Source organism: Neophocaena asiaeorientalis, unplaced genomic scaffold (assembly GCF_003031525.2).
Source record: "Neophocaena asiaeorientalis asiaeorientalis breed wild unplaced genomic scaffold, Neophocaena_asiaeorientalis_V1.1 scaffold134, whole genome shotgun sequence".
Classification (NCBI taxonomy): Eukaryota; Metazoa; Chordata; class Mammalia; order Artiodactyla; family Phocoenidae; genus Neophocaena; species Neophocaena asiaeorientalis.
This window is the reverse complement of record NW_020185339.1, coordinates 7,072,043-7,077,469: the sequence shown is the minus strand read 5'-3', so window position 1 is coordinate 7,077,469 and position 5,427 is coordinate 7,072,043. Positions and strand designations below refer to the sequence as shown.

At 39.3% G+C, this 5,427-nt stretch overlaps 1 pseudogene; it reads right to left on the bottom strand.

The window, feature by feature from the left end:
- Positions 1–1,999: 1,999 nt before the first annotated feature.
- LOC112394389 (tigger transposable element-derived protein 1-like) lies at positions 2,000–4,197 on the bottom strand (annotated as a pseudogene).
- Positions 4,198–5,427: the final 1,230 nt, after the last annotated feature.

Here is a 5,427-nt window from a genome sequence, read left to right as displayed (position 1 = left end):
GGAGTAAATATGGTACATGAGGGAAAGAGCAGAGCCAAGGATATTTCTAAGTTCTGGGGGCCTAAGCAATTACCCTCACTCCCCTGTTTGTTTCTATAATCTGGGGTTTAAAGCTCAAATTATACATTTAAAATTATTTTTTAATAACATACTTTTTTAAAAAGTACTATTATTTATATGTAGACTCAGTTTAGTAACCAAATTTATTACATTCACATGGCATTATGTTAAACTGGTTTTAGTTCTCACCTGCTTTATTACCATTCCTGGGTTCTTGATTTTGAGCTATCTTTTTTAAAAAAGTTAATTAATTATTTAATTTATTCTTGGCTGCGTTGGGTCTTTGTTGCTGCACGCAGGCTTTCTCTGGTTGTGGTGAACGGGGGCTACTCTTCGTTGTGGTGCGCAGGCTTCTCATTGCAGTGGCTTCTCTTGTTGCGGAGCATGGGCTCTAAGCGCGCGGCCTTCAGTAGTTGTGGCACGCGGGCTCAGTAGGTGTGGCTCGCGGCTCTATAGCACAGGCTCAGTAGTTGTGGCGCGTGGGCTTAGTTGCTCTACGGCATGTGGGATCTTTCCGGACCAGGGCTCGAACCTGTGTCCCCTGCATTGGCAGGTGGATTCTTAACCACTGTGCCACCAGGGACATCCCTTGAGCTATGTTTTGAACTATCTCCATGCCTGACCTCTGTCCATAACATTCTACTCTGCCTTTTGGAATTTACAGTTTCCAGTTGGACATGGGGTAGAATGTGTAGGCAGTGAGAACAAGGACGATGGCATTTTGATTTTCTTTGTCTATCCATATGGTGGAAACATAGCTGCTTAGTTTTCTGCTTGGTACAAACTTTGTGTTTCTGAACCAGAGGAAAGACAGGATGAAAAAGTGTCACCTGCCTACTTATAAGGAGGCAGTCCTGCCCTTTTGTGGTTGTGTAGCAGGGGTAAGTCACTGATGTGATCATTCAGTCTGGTTCCATTGACCTTGCAGTGAATAATTTTCCCTGATTCTGGAAGCAGAGTGATTATCAGCACTTGTTTTTGGTGTTTCTGTTTTTTTTCGTTTGTTCTATGCCTCTGTATAATCTAGTGGAACGATGGTGCAGTGTGTGTCAAGGGTGGTTTGTTAGGCAGTATTTTAAGTGGGAATTCAGAGCCTTTAAAATTAAAAATAATAGAGCAAGATGACTTAGTTGAAAAGGCACCAGCTGAGAATAACTTAACTTGTTCAAGAGACTTTATCTTCTTTGGACTCTGCAGTGTTCTGACTTTTAACAATATTTCAAAATAGCACTATTACCTGCACATACAATTATCACTGGGAGCATTTGTGGAGAATTATGTCTTGTATGACATCATATATAGCACCCTACTCCTTTATCCTAAATAGCTTTCAGTTTGTGTTTTGTTGAGCAGACTTTAAAAGCAAAGTCACCCCCATATATGCAAGACCACAGCATGAAAGCTAATGGAAGTATATTGCTTTCATGTAGACCCAGAGAACTAAGATATTTATTCAGAAATTTAGGGGGTAACATGTGAACTGTATGATACTGTGGTTTGTGGGCACTACCCAGCTCTGCCTCAGGTGTTTTGTGTGTTGTTCTGTTGAGGTCTATTTATATACTTATGTACTTATGAGCTCCTTATGCACTTCTGTGGAACAGCAAGATACTGGCTCTGTACACTCCTTAGAATAACAGCTCTAAGAATAGTGCTTTTATAGTATATACATAGGAACAGTCCATTTCTATATATTTCTAAATGTATTTTTATTTCTATATTATATACAGGCACACTTCGGAGATATTGTGGGCTGGGTTCCAGACCACTACAATAAAGTAGATATCACAATGAAACGAGTCACACAAATTTTTTGGTTTCCCAGTGCATATAAAAGTTATGTTTACACTATCCTATAGCCTATTAAGTGTACAGTAGCATTATATCTAGAAAAATCATGTACATACCTTAGTTAAAAATACTTTATTGCTAAAAATTGTTAACCATTGTCTGAGCCTTCAGACTGTCGTTGTCTTTTTGCTGGTAGAGGGTCTTGCCTCAGGGTGGATGGCTGCTGTTCGATCGAGTTGGTGGCTGCTAAAGCTTGGGGCTTTGGAAATTTCTTAAAATAAGAGAACAATAAAGTTTGCTGCATCGATTGACTATTCCTTTTACGAATGATTTCTCTGTAGCATGCAATGCTATTCTTCAGCATTTTACCCACAGTAGAACTTCTTTCAAAACTAGAGTCAATCCTCAGCAGATCCAGCTCCAGGAGGGAGAGAGGATGCTTCATGGCTCCTTGCCCATCCAATATCACATCTGGCCCCATCAGGAGCTTGTCTGGCATTAGATGACAGGACTTACTCTACAATACCCATGGAATCCCTACCATGGCCCTGAGCCCCCTCCCCTCATATCTTACAACAAGCCTCTCTCAGTTGTCTCTTACAAAAAGCTTCTCCAAATCCGCAGTGGTGCATATGATCTCCTGCAAATCCTCCTCACTCCTCTTCCAGTGGGGCTCGATTAATGAGCTCCATAGCATCTAATCCAGTGTTCTGCAAACAGTATTTGATCAGTGAATGTTCCTTGCATTAAAAAAAATAAACTAGAGTCAGTTTTCTCAAAGCCTGCCACTGCTTTATCACCTGTTTATGTAATATTCTAAATCTTTTGTTATCATTTCAACAATTTTCACAGCATCTTCACCAGGGTTAGATTCCATCTCAAGAAACCACTTTCTTTGCTCATCCATAGGAAACAACTGCTCATCCTTTTTCAACAATTTTCACAGCATCTTCACCAGGGTTAGATTCCATCTCAAGAAACCACTTTCTTTGCTCATCCTTAAGAAACAACTGCTCATCCCTTGAAGTATTATCATGAGGTTACAGCAATTCAATTCTATCTTCAGGCTCCACTTCTAATTCTAGTTCTCTTGCTGTTTTCATTACCTCTATAGTTACTTCCTCCATTGGAATCATCCATGCGGGTTGGAATCAGCTTCTTCCAACTCCTGTTAATGTTGGTATTTTGGCTTCTTCCCATGAACCACAAATGTTCTTAATGGCATCTAGAATGGTGAATCCTTTCCAGAAGATTTCCAATTGACTTTGCTCAAATCCATCAGAGGAATCACTATGCATGGCAGCTATTGCCTTACTTAGTGTATTTCTTAAATAATGACTTGAAAGTTGAAATTACTCCTTGCTCCATGGGCTGCAGAATGGATGTTGTGTTAGCAGCATGAAAACAGCATGAATCTTGTATATCTCTGTCAGAGCTCTTTGGTGACCAGATGCATTATCAGTGAGCAGTAATATTTTGAAAGGAATGTTTTTTTTCTGAGTAGTATGTTTCAATAGTGGGCTTAAAATATTTGGTAAACCATGTTGTAAACATATGTGCTGTTATCTAGGCTTTGTTGTTCCATTTATAGAGCCCAGGTAGAGTAGATTCAGCATAATTCTTAAGGGACCCAGGATTTTTGGAATGGTAAAAGAGCACTGGCTTCAAGTCACCAGTTACATTAGCTCCTAACAAGAGAGTCAGGCTGTCCTTTGACGCTTTGAAACCAGGCATTGACTTCTCCTCTTTAGCTATGAAAATCCTAGATGTCATCTTCTTCCAATAGAAGGCTGTATTGTCTACATTGAAAATCTGTTGTTTAATGTAGCCACCTTCGTGAATGATCTTAGCCAGATCTTCTGGATAACTTGCTGCGGCTTCTACATCAGCACTTGCTGCTTCACCTTGTACTTTTACGTTATTGAGATAGCTTCTTTCCTTCACCCTCAGGACCCAACCTCTTCTAGCTTCAAGCTTTCCTTATGCAGCTTCCTCACCTCTCTCAGCCTTCAGAGAATTAAAGAGAGTTAGGGCCTTGCTCTGGACTAGGCTTTGGCTTAAGGGAGTGTTGTGGCTGGTTTGATCTTCTATCCAGTCTACTAAAACTTTTCCATATCAGCAATAGGCTGATTCTCTTTCTTATCATTTGTGTGTTCATTGGAGTAGTAGTCTCCTTCAAGAACACTTCCTTTGCATTCACAGCTTGGCTAACTGGCACAAGAGGCCTAGCTTTCAACCTATCTTGACTTTCCACATGCCTTCCTCACTAAGCTTAATCATTTCTAACTTTTAATTTAACCTGAGATATGAGCAACTCTTCCTCTCACTTGAACACTTAGAGGTCATTGTAAGGTTATTAATTGGCCTAATTTCAATGTTGTTGAGCCTCAAAGAATAGGGAAGCCCAAGGAGAGCAGGAGAGAGGGGAATGACTGGTTGGTGGAGCAGTCAGAACCTACAACATTTATCGGTTAAGTTTGCTGTCTTATATGGCTGTGGTTTGTGGCGCCTCCAAAGCAATTACAATAGTAACATAAAAATCACTGACCACAGATCACCATAACAAATATAATGATAATGAAAGAGTTTGACATATTGCAAGAATTAGCAAAATCTCACAGACACAGAGTGAGCAAATGCTTTTGGAAAAATGGCACCAATAGACTTGCTCGACGCAGGGTTGCCGCACACCTTCAATTTGTAAAAAACACGGTATCTGTGAAGCTCAATAAAGTGAAGTGCATTAAAACGAGGTATGTCTGTATAGGAGCAGTAAGTATTCTGGTGTGAGTCTTTAGAGGCAAAATAATATCGTCTCTTTAAATGCTGTACAAGTCTAGTGCCAGGAAGGCCTTGAAAGCCTAGCCATCTGTCAGCAGAAAGAAAAAACTGGTACCAACAGAAAGAAATTTTGAGTGAAGGGAGCTTTCCTTAGGATATTCTAGTCATCCTTTGTGAATTTTGCTTTATTGAAAAATATAAACAAAATCCGTTTTCTATGCTTTGTCCTGCTTCATAATGCTGCAGTGAAGATTTATGGGTGGTTGTGGGTTGTCTACATTCTACTGGATGATATTTTAATAAAATTTAAACTTAACAGGGTAAGGAAATTTGTAGCTATACACCTAGCATTCATTGTTACTCCCGAACTTTAAGAAAATATTTTAATATCTGATGGAAATAACAACTGGTCCATGTTAACTTTGCAAATAGCCACTCATCCAAAGGATATTAACAATAGAAGTAGAAAAAGTGGTAAAGGATAACAATTGATTTTTATTTCTTTGCTCTTCCCCAGGAAGAGACATGTGGTTAAAAAATTGGTTGAGTGGTGAAGGCTTTAGGCCATTCTGTGAAACTGTTCTCTTGATTATGCAGAATTATTATGAATACAAGTGTTATTTCTAAGCACCTTCTATGTTTACTGGCCTTTTCTATGTATCTCGAGAAATTAAACAGACAAACAAACAAATCTTAGACTAGTAGGGGAAATGTCATGTTCTGTCCAAACCACAATAGAAAATAATCAGAATTAATTTGTATTGTCATTCCTGTCTGTGGCTAGAAATAATTTTA